The sequence below is a fragment of the Mus caroli genome, chromosome 2 (genome assembly GCF_900094665.2).
Source record: "Mus caroli chromosome 2, CAROLI_EIJ_v1.1, whole genome shotgun sequence".
Lineage (NCBI taxonomy): Eukaryota > Metazoa > Chordata > Mammalia > Rodentia > Muridae > Mus > Mus caroli.
Window position 1 is genome coordinate 144,975,665 of NC_034571.1, and position 8,826 is coordinate 144,984,490.

Genomic DNA, 8,826 nt, shown 5'->3' on the forward strand with positions numbered 1-8,826 from the left:
GGGTGGGTGGGTGTGAGTGGGTGGATGCCGGTGGGAGTGTATGCCGGTGGGTGGGTGTGAGTGGGTATGGGTGTGAGTGGGTGAGTGTGAGTCGGTGTGGGTATGGGTGGGTGGGTGTGAGTGGGTGGATGCCGGTGGGTGGGTGTGAGTGGGTATGGGTGTGAATGGGTGAGTGTGAGTCAGTGTGGGTGTGGGTGGGTGGGTGTGAGTGGGTGGATGCCGGTGGGTGGGTGTGAGTGGGTATGGGTGTGAGTGGGTGAGTGTGAGTCGGTGTGGGTATAGGTGGGTGGGTGTGAGTGGGTGGATGCCGGTGGGTGGGTGTGAGTGGGTATGGGTGTGAGTGGGTGTGGGTATAGGTGGGTGGGTGTGGGTGCATGTGGATGGCCGTGGGGTGTGAGTGGGTGGGGTGGGATGTGTAGTCTGAGGGAGAGGTCTCAACACAAGCTGGGTGTGGTGGCACATTATTGTAAGTAACTTCATCATCTGAGAGGCTGGTGTAGGAAGGTCATAAATTTGAAGCCAGGGTGGGCTGTGGAGCTGCTACTGCTGCTCTTGTTGTTGTTGTTATTGATGATGATGATGGTGGAGGTGATGATGATGATGGTGGTGGTGGTGGTGATGAATAACATTATAGAGTTCTCTCAGTTATAAAACGTTATAAAATCAAAGAGTGAGAACCTTTGTCTTTCTGGGTGATCTGGAAGAGACTTTGAAACAGAGGTGGTTTATGAGCAAGGTGTGTTCTAGAACAAACAAGGCTTGAATCAAAGGGGGCAATGGAGAGGAAGAGTCCTCTAGACCTGGACCTGGGCAGGAGAGAGGCAGAAAACTCAAAGGAACATGATAATCAGTTAGACATGGGTGCTATGATCAGACCCAATGGTTTTGAATCCCAAAACTGTCACCTGCTAGTTGGGAAAAGTTGGGTAACCCCTTAAACATTTCTGGGCCTTGAGTTTCTTCTCTGTAAGACGGAGGTAGGAACTCATCACAATTATAGAGCCTGTGGAGCTTGCGAAACATAGACCTTACTAGGTAGCTGGGTTCTCTGGGTCTCAAGTTCAAGGCCAGCCAGGGCTACGAGGTGAGACCTAGCTCAAAAATAGACAGAGTACATGTAGTAGGTGTTCAATAATTGCAGTAAATGCAGATGCTGGTGTTGCTGGAGGAGCAAGGGGGTGTGGGATGACATCAGAGTGGGTAGGAAACCAGAGAATCATGAAGACTGGGGAGCCCTGCCGGGGCAGGCCAGGAACTGCTGCAGAGGAGAGTGGGGGCGGGGCGGAGGCGGGAGCAACCTTAGGAAGATCTCAGACAGGTGAGGGGAAGAGAGGAGTCCATTCAGAAAGGAAAGGAAGAGGACTTCTCAGCATGAAGACAGTGACAGACTACTAATGGGCATTAATGGGTTTCCATTTTTGCTGTATTGAGCCAAGATTTCACTCTGAGGACCAGGCCGGTAGCAAGCCCTTAGCAATGCTCCTGTTTCTGCCTTTCTAGTACTGGGATTACAGGTTAAACTCCATAGGATTATGGGTTAAACTCCATAGTTCCTTCAAAATTATTGGTCTGATTACTCCTCACCTAGGCTGGAGGGGTATGGATTTGAAGGCCCCACTCTTACATTTCCATCCTTCCTAGGAACTCAGATGCAGGACAGAGGCCATAAAGCCAGGCCAGCCTGCCTTGCCTTACTAGTTTCCTGTCATAGTAAGCGCATAACCTTCAGCACCAGCCACAGCCATCATCTGCAAAACTGACAAGTGCCCGATGCCCGTCCTCCCTCCCCCCACAGCAGGTTCTAGCACCACTCTGTAGACTCTGATGTGACTGGCAGAAACTTCTGTCTAAAAGACATCTGTTTCAAAAGAAAATTAATTTCTCAGGCTCTATGTAGGCAAAGGGATGGAGCCTTTAATGCATAAAGAGATCTACAAACATGAAAGACACTAATTGAAAAGCAGGCGTCAGATTCACATTCCGAAGTTTGTGGTGAGGTAGTCTACGTCATTCACGAAGAAAGAGGTCAAAAATCCGTATTAGCCAGGGAAGCCATCTGTTAGCTATGTGATTGGCAAAGTTCGGAATGTTTTGAGGGTCAGGAACCGATGACAGGGTTTAAATGCAGCTCCCTGCTGGGACGCCCACCCTTGCTCATAGCCTCATAAGTGGACATGGATGGACACACTACTGACAGGAGGTTAAAAATAAACCACGCTGTGGGTGACAGGGGACTGGTTAGAGAAACTGTAGATCCTGAAGATAATAGAATACTATGCAACCATAAATAAGGATTTAGTAGCTCTCTGTGCTGACACAGAAGTATTTCCAACGTAATGTGTGTGGGGAGGGGCAACAGACAACGTGCTGGGAATTGTGCTTTAGAGCACGGTAGGAAATGTCTTTGTGTGCTGTGGGATAGTTCTGTAGTTGTCACTCTGAGCTGGGAAGTGTGTTGGCTATAGAATAAGGAGGGAAGAAGACGTTCTCTTTATGGGCCATGTATACACAGCAGAGCAAAACTATCCTTAAGGATCACTGTTCTACTGTTGTGCCGTCTACTGAGCTCAGTAGATACCATCTGCTTCCATATGTCTGATCTGCCACCCCCACCAACACACAGGTGCACACACATTCTGTCAGGAAGCGCGACTTCTGAGTTATTCCTTCATTCCCCAAAGCTCAGCATCACCCTTGGCTTGCAACAGATGTTTGGGAGATTTGAATGTGTATTTACAGCCAGGCGGTGGTGCTACACACCTTCAGTCCCAGCACTCAGGAGGCAGGTGGGTCTCTGTGAGTTCGAGGCCATCCTGGTCTACAGAGTGGGTTCCAGGATAAGTCAGGGCTACACAGAGAAAGTCTGTCTCCAAAAAATAAGAATAAATAGAAATTTAAAGAGCATATTTATAGTCACTGTGTTCTCCAGTTAATCTCACCTCCTGGTGTTCATGCTCTGTGCAGATCCCTCCTGCAACTGAACAGACTTGACACTTATGGCTCACCCACTCTGGGGAGGCCTGCCACCCTCCATGAGCACACGCAGACAGCCCAAGGCAGAGGTATACCTGATGAGGGACTGGGGCCTCCAGCTAACAGCCATGTGACTGAGACATGTTAGAACAGGTAGAGCTTCGGATAATAGCAAATCACTTAACAGGAGACAGAGGCCCCAACCAGAACCACTAAGCTAAGCTGCTTCCAGATGTGTGGCACAGAGACACTGGGTGGAGGTAAACATGCCTATGTCGAAGGCACCCAATCTGGGGCAGTTTGTTACACAGTGATGTTTGGCTAACACAATCAAGACATTATGTAGGAGCACTTACTAAGGACTGAGTCCGTGAGGAATACCTGGGGAGTGCACATGTTCCCTCCTCAGTGGAACAAACCACATGTGCTTCCATTCCCAAAGCATCCACTCAGTGCTTTGGCCCAAATGTTTGTTTGTTTGTTTGTTTGTTCTTAGTTGACTTTGTGTTTCAATATATGGTTTCTCCATGTAGCGCTGGCTGTCCTGGAATTAACTCTGTAGACCAGGCCGGCTTCAAACTCTGAGCTCCACCTGCCTCTTCCTCCCAAGTGCTAGGATTAAATGTGTGTGGCACCACCACCAGGCTAGACTCACACGTTTTTAAGCCCTTGCTGCTCACTGTGTTGACACCCTGTGCTTAGTGCTGACTCGAGATACGGGCAACATGAACACAGTATAGGACAGCATAGAACCTTCTGGAGTCATAGAATATATATATATATATATATATATATATATATATATATCTTTATGAGTTTAATTTACAGAGCTGTATATGATTTTTTTTAAAACTCAACAAAAAAGCAGATACTTGATTATATCGAAATAATCTACTGTGTCGCTGGCAAGATGTCAGTTAAAGAGCATCGACTGATCCTCCAGAGAACTGGGGTTCTATTTCCAGCACCCACAGAGCAGCTCATAATCATCTGTAGCCCCAGTTCCAAGACATTCAGCTCCCTCTTCTGGGCTCCATGGACATCAAGTACATACAGACATACATGTGGGCAAAGCACCTATACAAGTATAGTAATAAAATAAAAACATGTTAAGTTTAGAGAAATAATTTACCATGAAATGCATCTAAAATATAATAGTAACAGAGTCAGCAAAATGTCTCAGTGGGCAAAGCACTCGCTGTGATGCAGGTTAATCCCTCAAAGCTGTCCCCGGATCTCCACACACTCACTGTGGCATGCCTATACACACAACCCCATTCTACACACTCACAATAATTAAAAAGAAAATTAAGAAAGGCAAATTGAGGGGCTGGTGAGATGGCTCAGTGGGTAAGAGCACCCGACTGCTCTTCTGAAGGTCCAGAGTTCAAATCCCAGCAACCACATGGTGGCTCACAACCATCCGTAATGAGACCTCTTCTGGGGTGTCTGAAGACAGCTACAGTGTACTTACTTATAATAATAAATAAATCTTTAAAAAAAAAAAAAAAGAAAGGCAAATTGAGACTGGAGAGATGACTCGGAGGTTAAGAGCACTGGCTGCTCTTACAAAGAACCCAGGTTTATTTCCCAGCTCCCACACGGCAGCTCACAACTAACCACAGCTCTAGTCCCTTCTTCTGACCCCAAGGACATCACATGCATGTGACAGACACACTTACACGCATGCTGGCAAAAACACTCATACATGCACAAGATAGAAATAAGTAAATGAATCCAGGAGTAATGGCCATTAGCCCCAGCACTTGGGAGCAGAGGCAGGTGGACCACTGTGAGCTTGAGGCCAGACTGGCTTATATAGCAAGTTCCAGCCAACTGGGGCATAGAGTGAGACCCTGTCTCAAAAATAAAAAGAAGAAATGTTAAACTGGAAGGGAGGCTTGGCTCAGTGGCCGAGCTCTTGCCTAGCATTTAGGAGTCTCTTCCACAAACCAAGATGAATTTAGGCCCAGGGAGATGACTCAGCAGGTGAGAGGCCATGGTGCACACACAGGAGGACTTGAGACTGAATCCCAAGCCCCCACATAAAAAGCTGAGCATAGCTACACATGTGTCTGTGAGCCAGCACCACAGTGGGGCCTTCCTGGCAGACAGTCTAGCTTCAGTCCTGCCTAAAGAAAATAACTGGAGAATCATCCCAAGGGACAGCCAGTGGCCTCAGTGTACACAGAACAGGAGCAACACATGATGTGTGCACATAACACATGCACACACACACAACACATTGGTGGACACACATGTAATAAAAGCGGTAACATATTAATGGTAGAACAGAGGTTGTTAAGTATAGCACTGTAAGATTCATTCAATTCTGTTTCCTGCTTTTATTTGTTTGTTTGGCTTTTGGCTTTCCTAGAACTCTCTCTCTAGAGCAGGCTAGTCTCGAACTCACAGAGTGCCACCTGTCTCTGCCTCCAGAGTGCTGGAATTAAAGGCATGCGCCACCACACCCAGCTCTGTTACGCTTTTAAACTACATAGTAAAGTATTTGGGAAACAGGACACTTAATATCAACATGCACCAATTTCTTTGTTTATATTATTTTAATTGCAAAAAAAGGCATTCTAATTAAAGAAATAATAAAATCCAAATATAGAAGTCACTCCCCTCTCTGGCCCACACTCCTTCCTCTTCAGTGCCCCTGTTTCTTGTGGGCTGGGCGGGTAGAGCTTCCAGACTTTTCCCCGAGTCACGTGCCCTTTCAGGGCCGTGCCCTCCATGTTCTTCCTTGTCTTGGGGGAGGGGAGGAAAGTTGGGAAAGGGCCTCATTCTGCAGCCCAGGCTGACCTGGGTCATGCTACAGTCCTCTTGCAGGTATGAGAGAGCCATCCTGCCCCGCATTCCCCGTGTTCCCGGGCAAGTGTTTCGTGGGACTTTCTTGGTGTTATGTCACACACATCAGCAAGGCTTACAGGCTCAGAGAAAAGAGGAACCTCACCTGGCACACACAGCACATTAGATGTGCTAACCAGGGCAAGATCATTGACCAGCCTGAGTTTCTCAGGAAAGCCTGACCCCAGTCTCCTACCTCCACCACCAGCCCTGAAAATAAAACAGATGAGATTGCTCTCAGTCTCCTCATCTGACAGCCCTGCCAGAGGGTGGTCTAGCCAAATGTGGGGGAGGGGGACATAGCCATGCCCAGGACGCTTGTTCTAGAAGAACCTGCAGGCAGGACTAGTTCTACCCCTTCAGCAAGAAGCAGCCGGGCTTGGTATACTCTGACCAAGAGGAAGTCCACAAGTGCTTCCTCTTTTCTTGCCCTCTGGGGACACTGGGGGAAGGGGAGAGGGTGTTATGAAACTCGACCCTCCCCCACCCTCCTGGGACGACCTATCAGCTGGAGGTACCACACAGATGTGGGCAGAAAACACAGGGCTCCCCCAGGACGTCCCATCACCTCCTATCCCACTCAGCCCTGAACAGACCACAGTTCGGGGAGGTGAGCTTTAGAGATACCCCTAGGTCAGGCTCCAAGTCACCATCAGGGCCTCCTCAGTGTCCCGAGTTCACAGGCAGGCCACGCCCTTCCCATTGCCACGCCTCTCCCATTGCTCGGCTTCCCAAGCTGAATGTGGCACCCTGTACCCTATTTTTTTTACCATCATTAGGACCAAACACCCAACAGCCACAACTTCAGGAAGAAGTCTCAGGGGAAAACGCAGTAGCAGGAGGCAGCCAGTCACACTGCATCCACAGGGAGGAAGCAGGAGGAGAAAAGCTGGTTCTCAGCTCCTTTTTTCTATTTCACTCCATCTGGGATCCCAGCTCATAAAATGGGTCTTCCCAAATCAGTGAACATAATCTAGACAATTCCTCAGACATGCGCAGATACGTGTTTCAGTGGTGATGTTGACAAGATTAACCCTCCTATGAGGCATCTGGTCCCTTCAAGCCTTAGCTCGTGTAACAGCCTTCCTAGGAACCCCTCAAGAGAACCCTTCAGGAGTGCCTTCTCGTATTACCTGTACTTGGTGCCACCCAGGGACTCCGTGTTCCCTGTCCATATCATTCACAGTGCCCGTGCTCCAACACCCCCCCCCAATGCCAAGCACACAGGGTTTTTTCTCTCCTCCATCCAAATTACAGGTTTCAGTGTCTGCCTCTGTAATTGAATGGCTGGCTGGAAAGTTGGATGGTTGCTTGGGTACCAAGACCATCTTGTTCCTGTGTGCTCCCAGACCCCAGCAGGAACAACCTACTGTGGGGCCAGTGAGGTAACTCAGTGGGTAGAAGTGCTCACAACGGAAGCATGGTGATCTGCATCAAACCCCAGAACCCATGTTAAAAATGTTTTAAAAAGCCAAGTTGGAGTCAGTGACAGCATCTGTAATCCTCTGGGAGCTTGGGTCTAACTAACCTGGATTATGACGCATAGCAGGAAAGAGAAGTCACTGCCTAAGAAGGTGGAGGAAAGAGAGAATTGTCTTCTGGTCTCCATTTGCACACTGTGACACATGCACACACGATGATGATGATGACGACGACAATGATGATGGTGGTGGCAGTGATGATGGTGGTGGCAGTGATGATGGTGGTGGTGGTGGTGGTGGTGGTGGTGAAACCTGAAGAAAGAAATGCATACCACAAGTCCCTAATATATATTATCAGAACTAGAAACTGAAGAGTTAGGATGCCATCCTATAATGTTCACTGGTGGCTCCTATCTAGCTAAGCCTCAGTTTCTTCACCTGTGAAATAGGTGCATGAATACTACTGGCATAGACCTTGCAAAGCAGGAGAGGGCACAGTCCACCAACAGATTAGACATGTGACTATGCTACAATGCCCACTGGTGACTGGTGACAAGTTCTCCTGGTGACAAGTGGCACTGGGGTAGGAGCTGGGGACAGTCAGAGAAGGGAGGAGCTTTGGGGGAAGCAGGGTCAGGGGGCTCCTGGGGGTTGCTGGCAAAGTCTTAAGACTTGTCTTCCAGACCTAGCACTTGCCCCCTCTGTAAAGGAGAGCAGCCGTGAGCTTTGGCCAGCACGGGTGTGCACAAAATGACTGTGGCTGCTTTGCAAACAAAAGGGGAAATGCTGGAGGCCTGAGGTAATGATTGCTGCATACCCCACCCCACCCCAGCTGGTTTTGAATAGCAGATAATCAACAATGGTCCCAAGGAACTTAAAATATGAAATGCAAATGTCCGTGGACATAGGAAAAGGTATTCCGGAAGTAGCCAGCATCCAGTCCAGGGCTAAGTGAAGCCTGCGTTGTTCCCTGGGTCCTGCCCTTCTGGGATGAGATTTCCCTGAGTCCTCCACTTCCCAGCACCCCTCCTCCACCCCTGCTTACAGGCACAGCTGTTAAAGGCACACTAAAGCGTGCCCACTGAGTGTGAGAGTTTGAGTCCTTGCTCCACCACTTTTTGACTCTGTGACCATTGACAAGGGCATGACCTGTGTGAGTCATCCAGTTATAACCACCTTGTCATTAGAAACCATGAGCTGGAGGCAGAGCAGCCAAAGCGGCTCCCAGAGCAGAGCCATGCCAGCTGCTGAGAGCAGTGAGCACAGCCCCCACCCTTCCCTAGCTTCTGTCTCCCCTTCGCCCAGCCCAACTGTCGAGGATATCATCAGAGCGACCTTCCTGTTTCCTCTTCTAATCCTGCCCAACTTCAAGTCTACTCTGCTCACAAAATCTCTGGGGTGTTTGTTGTTATGGGGTCTCTCGTAGTCCAGGCCATTCTAGAACTCCCTCTGCAGCTAAAGAGGACCTTAAACTTTTCATCCTCCTACACAGAGAAACCCTGCCCTAAGACAGACAGCACTACACAGAGAAACCCTGCCCTAAGACAGACAGCACTACACAGAGAAACCCTGCCCTAAG